This window comes from Anser anser (assembly GCF_964211835.1).
Source record: "Anser anser genome assembly, chromosome: 1".
NCBI classification, from domain to species: Eukaryota; Metazoa; Chordata; class Aves; order Anseriformes; family Anatidae; genus Anser; species Anser anser.
Window position 1 is genome coordinate 150179372 of NC_139720.1, and position 17582 is coordinate 150196953.

Below are 17582 nucleotides of genomic sequence, written 5' to 3' on the forward strand. Positions count from 1 at the left end.
TGGGAAAAACAGACTCAGCATAAGGAGATTAATGTAATTTATTACCAATTACAAACAAGCTAGAGCAGTAAGAAACTAAAAACATCTCCCCCCCCCACCCCCCCATCCACCCTCTTCCCCCCGAGTGGCACAGGGGAACTGGGAATGGGGGCTGTGGTCAGTCCATGACGCTTTGTCCCCACCACTCCTTCACGGTCACTCTGCCCCTGCTCCCCGTGGGGTCCCCCCCACGGGATGCCGTCCTTCCCGAACTGAGCCTGCGGGGGCTGCCCACAGGCAGCAGCTCTTCAAGAACTGCTCCCACATGGCTCCGTACCACGGGGTCCATCCCCCCGGAGCAAACTGCTCCAGCACGGGTCCCCCACGGGCAGCAGCTCCCCCCAGACCCCTGCTCCTGCGTGGGCTCCTCTCCACGGGCTGCAGCTCCGGCCCGGGGCCTGCTCCTGCGGGGGCTCTCCATGGGCCGCAGCCTCCTCCAGGCCACATCCACCTGCTCCACCGGGGGCTCCTCCACGGGCTGCAGCGTGGAGATCTGCTCCGTGTGGGACCCATGGGTGCAGGGGGACAGCCTGCTCCACCAGGGGCCTCTCCACAGGCCGCAGGGGAACTGCTGCTGCGTGCCTGGAGCACCTCCTGCCCTCCTGCTGCACTGACCTTGGGGGCTGCAGGGCTGGTTCTCACTCCTCACTCTCCCAGCTGCTGTTGCATAGCAGGTTTTTTTTCCCTTTCTTAACTCTGCTCTCCCACAGGTTCACCTGGCATCATCGCTCACTGACTTGGCTCTGGCCAGCAGCGGGTCCCTTTTGGAGCTGGCTCTGATTTGACATGGGGCAGCTGCTAGGCTCTGCTCACAGAGGCCACTCCTGCAGCCCCCCCTGTTGCCAAAACCTTGCCACGTAAACCCAATACAGTGTCATTTTGTTACTGTCCAGCAATGATATGTAATACACTTGGCATTTGGAAATACATGAGTAACTATGGCTGGAAAAAATGCTTCTGAATCATGGCCTGTCCCAGCAGTATGAATTAAGACACAAGATAGGGGGAAAAAATATTTCCCACCAGTAAAGCAAATGAACGGTTCTGTTTTTCTCATGAGTTCATTGTAGCAAAAGAAAAACTAAATCCTAGTTGATGTAAAGATGGGCTCAAAGAAGATCCAAGTTTACTTGAAGAAAATTTGGAGTATACCAATGTAAAAAAATTAAGCACGAAAGGGGTTTTATGTAGAAGATCCTGGAGCGCGGGTGAAGCAGTTAGAATACAGTGGCCCAGTCAGGATTTCTAGAAAACACTGGCTAAAACTTAGTGGCTATACACAAAAGAATTAAAAAGTCATGGTCATGATGGGCAGAGAGAGAGTGACAAAAAAGATGAAAATTCATTGAAAAACTCAGACAATGAGAACTCTGACTTCTGACATACAAAAGGGAACACACAGTTCAAGCTGTCTCATTTTAAAGGAGTATATAAAAAGACAGCATAAGCAAGTGAAGATAACGTCAGAAATGCCAAAGGAACAAAATGAGATATAACTATCAAGAGACATCAGAAATACACCAGTAGTGACAGAGAGACACCAAGAAAAGAATTGGTCTACTACACAGTAGAAAGAGAAAGCTATTGATCAGCAGTGCTGAAGTGTCAGAAGTGTTATATAGTATTTTTGTTTATCCTTACTGAAAGTGTCAGCTCTGATCAGACAGAACCAAACAGTGGGAACCCAGAGCTCTTAGTCTGGTTACACACAGCATGTCCTTGCATGCACAATAGTGACATTCAGTGCCACTCACAAAAATCTAAATGATGTAATAATGAAATTCTGTGCTGCAGAAAGTTGACTTCTAGCATTCAACGTGCGCAGTGAGATGTTTATAGGATCTTACTTGTCCTTTTTTTGTCGGTATTTTAAGTTAAGAAAGACTTTAGAAGGCCTCAAGAAGCAGCCTTTGTTTTGGTTTTCATGCATTGGAAAGATAATGAGTACCTGAAAATAAAGTTCAGATATGTTTACCTGAATGTGCCATATAATTGCCATACAGCCTATTGTGCATCTAGCTGGACTGCATAATATTTTAGTGCTGACAATTTTTTAAATCTATTTGATATGCAAAATATTGTACTAAGCTGAGGCACTCAGGGGTCTCTCTGTTGTAGGAACAGGAAAAAATCTCTACAGCAATTTAATTCCATCAGCTTTCCCAATCACTTCAAGCAATTAGTTTTGAAGACTTTTGCTGAAATTTACATAAAACACATCCTTCCCTCTAATCCATTTTGCAAGTGGTAGATTATTTCTTGTATTGTGCTGCTAAAGGTGAGGAGCAGAAGGGAAGAATATGCTTGGGCTCCAGCAAGTGATGAGAATGGCTCCGAGAACAGCGAGCTCCCTGTTAGCTTCATTGCTCTCAGTAGATTTACATGCTGATGTAATAGGGATGAGAGATTAGCTGATCCCTGTTAATGAAAGGAGGGCATCCATAGAGACAGTATGTTAAAAATGGAAGGTAGTTACATTTTATAGGTCTGGAATTAGTAGACAAGGAGAAAACAATTGTCAGAAAATGGAGGTAGACCAAGCAGTGTTTGAATGGGCAAAGTAGTTAAAGGAATTAGGACAGAGATAGTTTGCATGCACTTAACTTCTGTTACCAGATTTCATGTGAATGCAGGGTATGCAGTCTGTACTGCTGCTCACAGCCTGGGTTCTCACTGATTTCTAGAGCTGTGCAAAGTCTATCCTGAATGGTCAAACCTCAGGATCCAAAACCATGTCTCTACCCGATCTTTTTTTTCTTTTTTTTTAAAGACATATTAGAGAAGACTTCCTGTAACTAGAGTGTGAGCAGAAGCTATTATGACTCCACAGATACTACTCTCCTTGTATCGTAGATAAAAGCATTTATTTCATTTCATACTGGAGTAAGGAGTCAAAGGAATGTCACTGTAATAGACTAGATTGCCCCTTTGGGTTGCAAAGTGTCTAAGAAAGTTAGTGGTATGATGACAAGAATTGGTTAGGTTGAAATTTCTCTTATGTGCATTTTTATTGAATAGATTTGCTTTTATTTTGAACTCTTATGCTGATTATTTATATTGGGCATATATAGTACAATTTTCTTACAATGTGTTAGTGCATTTAGAGTAGCTACAATTGTTTTAAAAATAAATTAATAACTTCTGGTATTCCCAAGTCTATTAACCCAGCTAAAGGTATTAATATAAAATAGCATAACTGTTTTCAATTGCTTTCTTCTTACTTAATTAGGACCAGAAAAGATTTATAACAAGTTTACAACTTTGTAACAGTTTGGGAAACATAGGGTCATTCTCAGCATCAACTGAGTTTAGGTTTGATCTTCTTTCAGTTTTCACTGTTTTGCTTTTTTGACTATTGCCCCAATGTTGCAGTATCTCTGCATACCTGAAGGTGAGATTTATAGTAACAAGGGACAAAGAGAAAGGGGAAACACAAGCATAATCTGAATGGGAGATAAAGGAACTGTGCATGCTGTGTTGCATGATGTGGGCTGGGATATGAAGTTCGGAATGTATGTGAAGTCATCTGGGTGGTGAAAGAGAAGAAAAGATCTCCTTTACCCAGTAATTTCATATTCGACAGCTACTGATGCAAAAGCACTTATCCTTCTTCACACTGGAGTGAATTCACAATTAGGCCCAGTACAGGAATATCAACAGAAGGGTAATCCTATGATTCAACCTAGTCGTTGGAAGACTTGGGTTCACCTTTCTGTTCTTCCCCAGCATCCGAAGTGATTTTGTTAGAATTTCTTAATGTCCGATTCCCAGAAGATATTAAGGCCAAATTCCCTGGATTTCAGTTTAACTGGCATTTAAAAGATGCCCTTAGCTCTTCTGTTATAGTTCTTAAAAAATGGGGATAATCTGCTTCCATTCATGGGCATGTGAATGATAGTGATGCTTTCCAGTATTACGGAAAATGTAAACAATGGAGATAAGTTAAAATTGTGCTTTCAAACATAGCTAAAACCTAATTACCTTTCTGTTAAACTACTCGTATTCCATTGAAATGCTTTGGTATGACTCATTATATTTTATGGAATTTTTAATATGTTTCTGGAGAAACATGACACAAGCATTGTGGAAAGCTCTGACTCATATTCCATTTTCCTGAATCACCTAGAGTAATCTGAAGGAATTCAGTGCCCTGTGTCACGCACATGCCTGATTATGTGGTAGCCTACGCTTGCTTCTCTGATACTTAAATACCTGTGTTTCTACAGCCTCTGTATGTTTTGATATGTCATTGTGGGCATTCAGGGAGTGACATGAACAAATGTGGTAATTATACACCTCTGTTGAGCTAGCAGTTTTATAACTTCATACTTACAGAAGTATTAAGTGCTCCAGTGCAACATAATGCAAATTACATTTAAGACACATTTGTGTCTTAAACACCTGTTTTTAGTTTCTGATTCATTTCACCAGTACAACATTTTAAAAACAAGGAAAAAGCATATGACAACATACTTATGCATAGATACAGAAAAACTTAAAATACCTTGAGTTAAAAACAGATTGAATTAATTATAAACCCTTTAAAATTCTTTGCTGTCTGTATTTTAAGGTTGAATAACGAAAAAGTAATGGTGTGGGAGGCTTGGGGAGGGGCAGTGGAAGCAGATATAGTATCACTGTTGCTACTGTGTTTCTGGATGCTTTGTCCCTGCATAAGTGAAAAAGAAAATTTTAAAAATATTTCAGACAAATCGTAAGTTGGAAGTGAAGTAGAATGTCTTTTTGAACTATGGATTCCCCCTCCCCTCCCACCTTTATTTTTTATTTAATTTTACTAAAGAAATTAACTAAAATATCTGTCTCTATTACTGTTCAATGCAACTTTTCCACACAGGTCCTGCTTCCTGTTAAAGTAGTAAGATTTATCATTCATGTCATGAGCTACATTGGTATCTTGAACTACCTGAAATAGTCTAGCACCTGTTAAATTTTTAGAATAAGTCATTGTCAGCTAGAAGATATGGGATGTCAGAACCCATTTGGAGAAAAAATATGAGTAATTACATAGAGAAATTTAAAGCTTCCAGACTGGGATTTGAGATAGCAAGAATAGATTATCTATTTCTGTTTTAACTTCATCATATGACCTGAGTTTTCTTAGTGTCTCCAAGTATTATGATGATAGGTGAAAATAACAATCTGGAATTTGCAATAGCAACAGAACAATGTAAGCAAAGCAACTACCGCTTTATGTCTAAGTGATTTGGGGGCAGCAAGAGATGGATATTTTCAAAAAGAAAACTTTTCATTCAAATCCAAAAAATTTGGGCTGAAAAATCCTATACTGTGCTTGACAGAATAGTAGTTCAAGCACACCTTGCTTTCTTTTTTTTTCCCTTTCCTTTCTTTTTTTTTTTTTTTTCCCCCATAGGCTAAGTTCCCAATTAAGACACAATAATCTGATACATCACGGATTTTTCTTCTCTAGACTGGAGTCATAAATCATGGAAGATTGTCGTGTACTGTGAAAGATGAAGTCACCAGTGGGACACTAAAACCACACAGCTACTTTCACTAGACAGTAAATAATCCACATAAAGATTAATATTTCTGTTTTCTACAAAAATATGGAATGGACAAATATACTGGTAATATTGTAACTTAAGCTCAGGGAAACTGAGTTTTCAGCATATATAAATTATTAGAATCTAAGGTATTGGGGCTATGCCAGGGAAAATTAAGTCCAGTGAGATAAAATCAAGAAATAAGCTTTTGCAAAAAGATTTACTAAGGTTTTTGGTTTTGACTAAGAGTCTTCATTGCAAACTGAACAGTTTTCTCTGTTTTTCCAAAGAAGTGCATGAGAAATTGTATCAGGGAAGAAGGGGGGTTGAACTGGCTAAGACTGTTTTAGAAGAGCTTCACCCAAGAGCTGGCTTCAGAACCAAAAGGAGTTAAATCTTGCAGAAGAGTTTTCCATCTACCATGTTACCACTTGACTGAGCAGTTTGCTTTTCCTGAAAGCCTTAGCAAAACAGCACTAGCAATCTGACTATTCTCAGCCTTGTTTGAGGCTGATGTTATAATCAGACTTTTGCAAATCTGTGGGCTGGGCTAAACCAATGATTTCTGTCTGTGTTATGGGGTCTTCAGGAGGGTGCCTTCAGAATTTTACCTGTGTGAGGAAATCAGAGAAACTTTGAAACCTGTACTATGATCCAGTATGATAAAGTCTAAGACTTTATTTCAGATGTGTAACAGTGTGTAATTTTAAGATTTGAAATACTGCTTGAACACTTATAAATACTTTTTACTTTTTGCTTTTATTCAGTGTTTGGCAAAAAGTGTAATCTTCTAGAGAACATACATAAATTCAGCATGTGTATTGGAGGTGGAATAGGGTTAACGAGAACCTTGAACTTCAAACAAAGGTGGTCCTTCCTTCTGGGTACCTTATTATATCACTCTTCCTACTCCAAGACAATTCGTTATTCTCTCCTGGGGCCCAAACTAGAAATCGTCTAACCTTTCTTCATTCCTTACTACATCTGCCTCCCACCTCCTTCCTGATCCAACTTTTTTGTGTTGTAGCTTTCTAGGAGATGTCCCATTGCTGAATGCACACCACCACCAATGACATAACAACACCCGATCAATTACAAAGCATTCAGTCACTGCAAGTACCCGAGGTCCAGGCAGGAGGATTTGTGGGATTCAAGAATAATTGGGCATATATCCATATTTTCAAGCCTTAGGGCTTGAAAGTGAGAGGTGGAAAGCTTACCAACAATGTTGATACAGAGAATTTACAAAATGGAAAGACCAAGAAGATAATGATATAGAAGAGCCATGTGCTGTTCTTTAACTAGAATTGTATACAGTGTTGTTTAAGAGCATTAAGGAAAATGGTGAATTCAAACTGGAATTGGCACAGCAGGGGGCTGTGGAGTTGGCTGAGAAACTGGGGAGCCTTTTTTTTTGAAATGCAAATTTTTAATGCATGTAAAATGAATTTTGAGAGAAATTATTGATTTCAATATGCCCCCAAAGAAATAAATAATGGCAGGGCCACTGTGGGGAAGGGTAGGCTGAGGGAGGTGGGAGAAAGAGTAATTTAACCTAGGCTGAGGCTTTGAAAATTGTCATCTATCCTTTTACTTGAGCTGGAGGTGAGAGAATTACCACAGAGCTGCTTGAATAAATTTCTTTCAATTGAATTTGCTCCACTTATCTTCAGACTACATGATTAACATCTGTTCTAACAATCCAGGCAAAAACAGTTCTTAAGTGGACAGGTAGCAATCCAGTTTTGATCATAACAGTTACCTGAGGATTATATCATATTATAAACATATATATATATGTAACTAGAAATATTTGGGGACTATAAAATATACAGACTGCTGTGGGTATTTTGGATACTTCTGAGAGAGTAAAAGAATATTTAGTTCTAGAGAGTATTTACTTCATGAAGACTACTTCTTTCAAGTGGGTATAAAAATTATATAGTGACAGGGAATGATCATGAGAAAAAATGCTGTATAGAAGTAAACTGACAGACACAAAATAATTATACTTATATAATAATGTTGCATCAAAGAACAGGAATACAACATGTATCCTGACATTTTTTACAGATCAGGGATTGGGATGGATGGGACTCCTTAACTCCATTTGATGACAAAGATTTTTTAGGTCTTCAGCTCTGAGTTATCTTGAAACAGAGCAACCTTAAATCACAAAGCCAAACTGAAAACTTTGAGAACTATTATCTTTCAGTGAGTTACAGGCAATAAACAGAGCAAGAAGCTCAGCCTTATAGTTATAACCTATACATTGCTTTTTATGCTGAAGTCCAAATGCTAAGTACCTCTGTTTCTCAAAAATTACAGTCCAGAAGAGTGGGGAGGAAAGTACTTGAAGTATGTAAGAAAGGTTCAGAAGGAATATGTATGCCATAAACTGTAATGCCCTGTCCTGGTAGACTCCATGTTCCCTTTGCAAATATGTACCACGTATTCATTCCTTATAGCACCACAGGTTTTGATTTCACTGTTTGTAAATTGGCTATAATAATACTGTTGTACTTTGAAGGGATGTTATTTAATGTGAATACTTTAAATCTTATCATAATATCTAAATAGTTTACAGTATAGATCATAATTATATCTGAGTTTCTTAATGGGTATGAGTTTTGCATCCACAACTCTCAATCTAAAAAGGTCTCACTGGCACACACAAGAGCAAAGGCAGTCTTTAGCCCATTGTAAAAAAAAAAAAAAAAAAAAGTGCTCTCACTGTAAACATTCATATATCAAAAAAGACAAAGCTTGTTTCAGACTTGCACCTTGCTAAACAAGAGATCATTTATTATTATTATTATTTTATGTACAGTTCTTACTTCTGGAAAGAGACTATCCATGTTTGTCAGAAGGGACTGAAGGCTTTATTGTGGAGCAGGGTAGTTCATGTCACTAATTTGTTTGTGTACAATTCTCTGTTCTTGGTGCTCTCTTCTTAGCAGCTACCTTATCCCTTTTCTTTCCCAAGAGTAAGATAAACTGGCATATTGAATAGAGATGGCTGAGTAAAATGCACTGCCGTTGTTGTGACAAGTTTTACAAATATTTGTCAAACACAATAGCTAGTCAAACACTATTTGGAAAACACATGATTTAATAGCTACAGATAGCATACCAAGGGATTAATAAATTCAAAAAAAAAAAAATTTATCTTTAGTGCTCATTCAACAGATGGGGTTTTTTTGTTTGTTTTAAATCTTAAAAAGAATATTAGATTGTCTGTACTTAAACTTCTAATACTTAAATTCCTACTTAGGTGTGACAGGAATTTACAATCCAAGATGAGGGTTTAGATATACACAGCCTGAAGAGGCTCTGGAAACTTTCTGCTTTCTGGTTAAGCCAATAGCAACTGTTATTGACCCTTTGTCCCATGTAGTTATTTTTAGCTTTTTTTTTTTTTGAAAGTGGCATTGTGTAGCTACCTTCTCATCTGAAATGGGACAGGACATGCCTTAAAATGTCAAATTTAAAATATTGACACTACTGTCCTTCCTCAGTAAAGCTGTGCTTGGTGCTTGATAATATTATAATGTTAATATTATAACGTTAATTTTAAATGTTACTTGGATTATGCCTAAATGTGAGCCGTGTTGAAAAGCTTTTTCAGCATGACCATGTTTCTTGCTGGGCATGTCTGGGAGCAGAAATTCATATGTCTGAAGATGCTGACATGTGTGCTGACATCTCCAAAGTGGATAGCAAAGGTATCTGCAAATGTTGTTAGAGTTTAGGTGACAAAGTGAAAAAGCTGCTGAGGTCCATTTCTGGGTTGAGTTTTGTCTTCTAAGTCAACCCTTAATTACTCATATTTTAAAAGATGTATTTGTGGTACACTGAGACTCTGCACTGTATTAGATGATTGAACAGCCAATGTGACTCTTCTGCAGCAGGTTAAGTGATTTCTCCTATCTATATGGGCTGCTGTGGGGAAAGTTAACTCCACCCCAGTCAGACCCAGTACACCTTCACCTGTAGAGCTCCATTGCACTGCTCTGTATAAAAAAGACTGTGGATTTGATTCAAACTATACATTCTGAAGGGTATAAAAAACAGATATTGAACTTTTAATCAAACTAAAGCAAAATAGTGGCTGAATATTAGGTTATGAGGATGGAAATTTTTATTTGCAAATTAAATTCATAATCAATAGATTTTTGCAATTATAGAAGTGTGTGTTTGAAACCATTTTTCAGTCTTGGTTACAGCTAACTCCAAATAAAATTGCCCCACACTTCCTGATTATCACAACTCAGAGAATTTTTTTTTTTTTTGGAAACAAAATGACTCTTTACAATTGGAGTTGGTTCTTAAGTGTGGGAACCAAAACCTCAGAATACCAAGGAGTTGAAACTGTCTGATAGGGTTTGGTGTTGATTTAGTGTCAGGCTGAATAACTGAAATACTTCTCATCTAATAAACTCAAGTCTATTCACTTTGGATCGTATTATTATTATTATTGCTTTTATTATTATTATTACTCCTCATATATTATTGCAATCCTGATATTAGCAAAAAATATTAATACCATACAGGAGACTGGCTGATAGCATTCCCATCTCTTTTCCTTCGCAGTATAAGCCAATATTTTGCCTTGAAATTCATTAGTTTTTTCTTTGTAGTACAAGAAAGTAGATAAATTATGCATGCTTCTTCCCTGAGACTGAAGGCAAAGTGAATTATCAGAAAGGGCACAAGCAAGCTCATCTAACTTCTGGCTCCTCAGAGGAGTGCCCATGTGAAGACAGAAGTCATCCTAAGCAGTCTCTGTAGTAAAAGAAAGGAGGAAAAAGGGCTCCTCGGTGAGATTTATTCCATCAACAAATTAGATAGTTGTGTTCCCCAGACAGGCAGTCTCCTAGATGCTTACGATGAAGTGGAGAAAGAAGGCCTCATGAATAGAGACTGAAGTCAGACCCACCTCAGTGGACTCTCATACCTTTGTTGAGTCTGATTCCCCTGTTTTATTCTTAATACGTTACATGGGAATGAACACATTAGAAAAGTGCTTGTTACTTGCGTATATAATACCTGTGTCTGCAACCAAATGTATGTGTATGTTTGCATATGTGGCTAAAAATAGCTGTTAGGCATTTATTTGTGATATGAAAGGTCATCGTTACACTGCATTGATTATGTAAACTTCCAGAAACTGAAACATTAGTGAGACATTGGTAAGTTTTCCCTCTCATCGGATGTGAGCTGTGTCCACAGTTTACCAGCTGCACACATCCATGGTACATCAGCTGACAGATGCTGGGGGAAGAAGGATCACTTCATTGTATTTTTGTGCTCTTTACTCCATGTGCTCCTTGACTACTCACACATTAGCTTATCACCCATTCATGGATGGGCCCATCCTTGTACTTGCAACCCTCATATAAGTAAATATTTACAACAGATCTTTACGTAGATATTTGAACGGGGGGCAGGACGTGTTTTTTACGTGACAAATTTTGAGGAAAAGTCTCAAATTCTCAGTCTTCAGGTAGTCAGTGGATGCTTTTGTCTTAAATACCACTGAAAGAAATCTTTCTAACATAACATGACATGACATAACATAACATAACATATGCTGTTTTTATTAGTAGTAATAAAGATTAACTTAATAGTGTTTTTGAAATAGATACATTTTTGACTATCATTTAAACTGAACATTACATAATTGTGAAATTACAAGACTGTAAATGTCTTGTGAAATGATTTATTTTTGAAAAGATTCATTTACAGCTTTAGCAAAAATGCCCTTTTTTCCCAAAATGTCTTTACTGGAAAATAGATCTACTATGTTGTTTGCAAATGTATTCTGCAGGAAAACATACAAAATAGAAAGCAGAAGTGCTAGTGGGTTTTGAGTAAGGAATGCATTTGGCAAGCACTTCTGAGAATAAAGCTCTCATTGATTAGAAATTTGTGAAGGTCGCCGCCATCTAGTGATGAGATGTTGAAGATGTTGCTTAGAACTAAACGGAATCAAAATACTGTGTCCTTTCCAGCTGTGTCTCTACTCACTCAGCATGCTAGATGTATTCTGAACAAGTGCTTTTTTTGCCCTTTTTTTTTTTTTGTATGTTATTTGGCATATAACCCAACTTAGAACAGCAGAGATTATTTAGAAAGAACCAAGGTATTTGTTCATGTGGACTGCTTTTTCATTACAATCCTAGAATTAAGTATTTGAGTTGGGGGTTAAGTGAAAATGGCAATCCAGAAACTTAACTATGAAACAAAACAAAACAAAAACAAACAGCAACAGCTTTTGTTTTGTACCAGTAACAGCTGGTACCTGTGGATTAGTGCCAAGGAGCCCAGGAGAGGCCGCATGGATGTAGTTCTGCCATGTATCCCAGCCTGGTATGTGCTCTTCTGGCTCCCAGTGTGTATGTTGGATCCTGGAGAAATGACAGACCCCTAAACAAATGCTTAGCAGAGGAATATGTGGTGAGAAGGCCAAGTTATTGCTACAAGATTTTGCTTTCCAAGCTCTACCCCAGTTCAGATAAAGAGGCCCACTGCTTAGTCGCTGTGGAACAACTTAATTGACTGAGGTGAAGGTATTGCCTTTGCAAAATTAATCCATCATTTTATAGTTCAGAGGAAGGTTGTAATGCTTATTCCAGTGTAGGTACATGTTTCTGAACCCTCTGCAAGCTGAAGGCTTTGCAAGCTGAAGCAGGATTACAATAACCAAACCTCTGGCCCAAAAAGTGCATGTTACTGTTGCTAGGTCACTGCATTAGAAAAAGGGGCAGATCATGCCTCTGAAATTTGCTTCCTTTCCAAAGTAGATTGTCATCTACCAGCTCAAATCTGATGACCTTTCTGGGGAAGGAACATAATCAAAAGTGTCATCAGGATATTTAATATGATTCATTATCACAGCGCACATCCCTTCAACAGCAGGGGCATGAAGGAAGAGAGCATCATCATAACAATGACCTTGACCAGTTCTGACCTATCGACCTATTCTGATTTCCCTGAAAGAAGTTGTGCCAGCAGCATGTGTTACAGCAATCAAATTCAATTTTTATTTTTTTTTTTTTTTACCACTAGTCTAAGTTTATTATAGCTGACTCGCAGTTTATAAAAGCCTGTTGCCCAGTCATCTAGTTTGAATATTATGCCAGGGACAAAGCTAAGTCGTTCCAAGTCATCAAGAGGCTTGAGTACGATGAATGGAATAAATCTTTTGGAGCTGCTTTTATGGAAAGAGATGACTATGTTTGTTTTCTGCTGGAGGTCAGTTAAAGAGATTGTCTTTTTACTAGTTAAAAAATACTGATATTTTTACCTATAAATATTATTACTGATAATTTACCAATATTTTTGTAGTGAAAAATAGTAGTCTACTTTTTGGAGTGACAAAAGGAACCAGTCCATCCACCTAAAGGACTGGTATTGCCCTCCTTAGAATAATAACTGAAATCTGATACGCTTAACAAATATCAGATTACAGCTGAGGAAACTGTTGGAGCTGAGGGCTGGTGAATCATACTTGTGACCTTGGATGACCAAAGTAAAAGGCCCTCAATTTCTTCATATGTATGTAAAGGCTTAAGGACATTTTAACTCTCTAACTACTGCCTAACTGGTAATCCCTATCTATATTCTGTCAGTACTCAGTATTTCCAGTATTGATGGGTATGATGGAAGAGAGAGAATGCTGTAGTGTTCACAGGCAGTATCAATATAATTGATATATAATAATCTTGATATTATTATCAAGATCTTGATAATCATAATCTTGATATTATGATTATCATAATCACAATTATGATATCAATATTATCATAATCTTTATATTATTATCCATCCAATTGATATATAATGGATGGATAATGCTTCGTGACACCAAATACAGGATACCAGAAGAATGCAGGGATAAAACATTGTAGAAAAAAAAAAACAACAAACCAAACCAAAACTAAAACCCTCACCACATTTGAAAACAACAGGCTAGATAAGGACTAGAAGCAGGTTAAAAAAGGACTGAGATAATACTGAGACAATACTGGATAACAGCATAGAGATCTAGTGGAAAGAAAAAGTAATGGGAATTATTCATAAACTGTGAAGTAATGCATTTACTCTACTTGGCACCAGAAAGGCTTCTGCTGTAATGCTTAGTTTCATACTAGGGAGGCATCACAGCTTAAGAAGTTCAGTGAAAAACTGAGACTACTACTAATAGAAAAAAAAATCGTTATGTCCCACTACTTAGCCTCCTGGCTAGTGTGAATTGAACCACTAGGTGCCTACTGTATGGAGACCGTAGGACCTAGTTTATTTTGTCTTGGATTTCATTGTCAAGAGCTGTGCACTTAAGTTCAATATAGCCCTCAACTTCTGGTCTTTAGAAAATACTTAAAAATAATCTGCAAATTCTTTAAGTCTGTGACCTAAACATGTTGTTATTTTGGGCTCAGCCTCTTTGCAACTTGGCATCAACTATTTGGCAAATAAAACACCCTTGGAACCCACAGGAGGGTACTGAAGGAGTTGGCAGAATTGCTTGCCAAGACACATTCCGCCATTTATTAGCAGTCCTAGTTATCAGGGCTGGTCCCAATTGAATGGTGGCTAGCAAATGAAGGGCCAGAAGCAGGATCTGAGAAACTACAGGTCCATCAGTCTGACTTTGGTGCCGGGAAAGCTCATGGAGCATATTATCCTGAGTGCCTGCATGCAACAATTACAGGGCAATAAGGTGATCAGACCCAGTCAGCATGGGTTTATCAAAAGCAGGTCCTGCTTGACAAATCCAATCTCCTATGACAAGGTGATACACACAGTGGATGAGAGAAAAGCTGTGGATATGGTCTACCTAGACTTCAGTAAGGCTTTTGACACTGTTTCCCATGGCATTCTCCTGAAGAAGCTGGCTGCTCAATGCTTGGCAAGTGTACGCTTCATTAGGTTAAAAATTAGCTGGGTAGCCTGGCCCAAAGAGTCGTGGTGAATGGAGTTAAATCCAGCTGGAGGACGGTCACTAGAGGTGTCCCCCATGGCTCAGTACTGGGGACAGTTCTCTCCAATATCTTTGTCAATAATCTGGCAAGGGGATCAAGTGCACCCTCAGTAAGTTTGCAGATGACACCAAGTTAGGCATGAGTGTTGATCTGCTCGAGGGTAGGAGGGCTTTGCAGAGGGATCTGGATGGACTGAGGCCAATGTATGAAGTTCAACAAGGTTAGGAGCTGAGTCCTGCACTTGGGGCACAACAACCCCATGCAATGCAATAGGCTATGGGAAAGGGGCTGGAAAGCTGCTGATCAGAAAGGGACCTGGGGTTATCAATCAGTAGCCATCTCGATATGAGCCAGCAGTGTGCTCAGGTGGCCAAGAAGGCCAACAGCATCCTGGCTTGTATCAGGAATAGTGTGGCCAGCAGGACTAGGGAAGAGTAATTCTCTTCTCTCTAGAGTAAAATCCCCCTGTAATTGGCTTTGGTGAGGCCCCACCTCAAGTACTGTGTTCAGTTTTGGGCCCCTCACTACAAGAAAGACATCAAGGTGTTGAAGCATGTCCAGAGAAGGGCAACAAAGCCGGTGAAGGGTCTAGAGAACAAGGCTTATGAGGAGTGGCTGAGGGAACTGAGGTTGTGTAGCTTGGAGAGAAGGAGGCTCAGGGGAGACCTTATCATGCCCTACAGTTACCTCAAAGGAGGCTATAGCAAGGTGGGGATTGGTCTCTTGTCCCAGGCACCAAGTGATAAGATGAGAGGAAATGGCCTTAAGTTGTGCCAGGGGAGGTTTAGGTTGGATGTTAGAAAAAATTTCTTCACTGAAAGGGTTGTGAAGTATTGGAAAAGGCTGCCCAGGGAAACAGTTGAATCACCATCCCTGGAGGTCTTCAAAAAACGTGTAGATGTAGAGCTTAGTGACATGCTTTAATGGTGGGCTTGGCAGTGCTAGGTTAAAGGTTGAACCAGATGATCTTCGAGGTCTATTCCAACATAAATGGTTCTATGATTTGTCACTGGTTGGGCTTCCCTGGGCTCTGTGACTTTCAGTGGCCTTGAACCAGGTTCAGGGGTCCCTATAGCTTCTGTTTTTGGCACTACATATATCTTTCTGAAATTCTGAATGGATCTGAAGCTTCACAACTTGCTTTCTGTAGAGATGACAAGACTAAGGGACTGTCCTCTTTAAGCAATTCCATTCTGTTTTTGCTGGTAGAATGCAGTAGGTCTAGTTTTAGAAGTTGGGAGACTCAGAAGACAAACTGAGTCATTTAGCTCTCTTTCTTTGTGACTAAAACTTGTATTAAACATCACCTTTCAGTCAGCAGTCCCCTGTGGTGTGGAATTAGTTCAGGTTCTCTGGAATTACAGGGGGAACAGATAGGGTTTTCTTAGCCAGAGCTGTGGTACTTTAGGAATCTCTAGCTCATTTGATCCACCCTTAAAGAGCAAGACAATTGAACCAAGTTGAAGTTATAACATAGTTTTGGTATTTTGTATAGCTAGTGCAGATAAATCTCAAACAGTAATAATTATATGAGTGAAAATACATGCTTTAAAGCATGTGGAATAAAGATTAAGTTGTACACCAGTGCTATCATGTATTACTACAAAAGATCTCAGGCACTGCACGCATGAGTTTTAGGAGGCATTTGCTACCTGGTTTACATTCCTGGCCTTTTTTTTTTACTACTATTATTATTATTATTATTTTGTGTGTGTGTGTGTTTTGTGTTTTGTTTTTTGATTTCCTTATGGAAGAGACTGGAAGCAAAGTTCATGTTTTTATGTACTCACCATCATTGTCATTACATTTTGGGACTTTAGGCTGGATTCATTTTAAGTAGTGTAGAGCCAAATATTTGTGCCATCATCTATTTCCTTTTCAGATGGCAAGAGGTTTTAATGTGTTTTCAGGGTGAAATGTGCCAAAACCTACCACTTAACAGATTGTCTTTCATGTGCAAAACATTTAATCATTTAATTAAGCAGTAAGGTATTAAGCCATTAATGTGTGTCTTGGGTGTGCTGTGAGACACAAGGCCAAAGGCAAAATGACTTCAGTCACCTCAGCAGTGCTTTTATGCCTTGGTAATGTGCATCCTGGAGTGGCCAGTTGCTGTTATAATTTGGACTCTCTGAATTTGAAAGGGCTTTTAAATTTTTTAAACATATTTCTTTTATGTTTTATTGACTACATTTCTCTTTGGTAAAAATGGGTTATTGATGTTTGTCTGTTGAGAAGCCTGCATGCCTCTCTGCTGACCCTGGCTCTTTTGTGAGCTATTAAAATACATCCAAACTACCTTTTCCTCAGCCTTGTGTAATTATAAATGACGAAAAAATGTCAGACTGAAAAATTTCTGATGAAAGCAGGGTCACAGTTTTGGGCCTTGTTCTTCTCATTTTATGTTATTTATGATAATAATATGTATAAAATGCTATTAAATATATAGTAACATGTGCTATTAATAAAAAACAATCATTGTATATTAGTAAAATAACATTATTCAGTTTTGTGCCTTTCAAAGAGCACAGTGGGTGTCTGAGTAGGTCTCACAACAACTTTAAGAGGTAGGTAGTAATGTTGTAAACTGAAGTATGCAGAAATTAAGGTTGTATTTACCCTGGTGAACATATTTTAAGGAATAATTGTCAGCCTCTATGCTGAGCACTGCAGAATGTTTTTTGCAACTGTCTTCTAGAGAGGATAGGTGCATCTGTAACTGCAAGAATATATACACTGCATACAGTCCATACGCCTCCTATATGCCCAACTCTGGGTGTCCTTTGGGCTCTATATCTCTTTGACACTACTACAGATAAACACAGTAAAAAAAAGTCAAATTAAAAATAATAAATAGTTGATTATTACAATTAAGAAAATAATGTTTTAAATTAATATTAAATTAAAATTTAAATTAAAAGTTTTATTTTATTGGGAGGAGTACTACAGTGGGTTCAGCCATTCACAGCCATCTATTCTGATGCCCTTCTAGGCTTCCTCCATTCACAGACTTCTTAAATTAATGCACTAT

General features: G+C 38.5%; 1 protein-coding gene and 1 long non-coding RNA gene across 3 annotated transcripts in view; one reads left to right on the forward strand and one right to left on the reverse strand.

Moving 5' to 3' along the window:
* LOC310880140 overlaps positions 1-1708 on the reverse strand; it is a 25563-nt gene extending 23855 nt beyond the window's left edge. The window contains exon 1 of the long non-coding RNA XR_014571483.1: positions 655-1708. This is a non-coding gene — a long non-coding RNA (uncharacterized lncRNA). The remainder of the gene's footprint in view (positions 1-654) is intronic.
* The window catches only part of LOC310880131 (uncharacterized protein), a 408118-nt gene that overhangs the window by 26503 nt on the left and 364033 nt on the right, over positions 1-17582 (forward strand). The window lies entirely within an intron of this gene.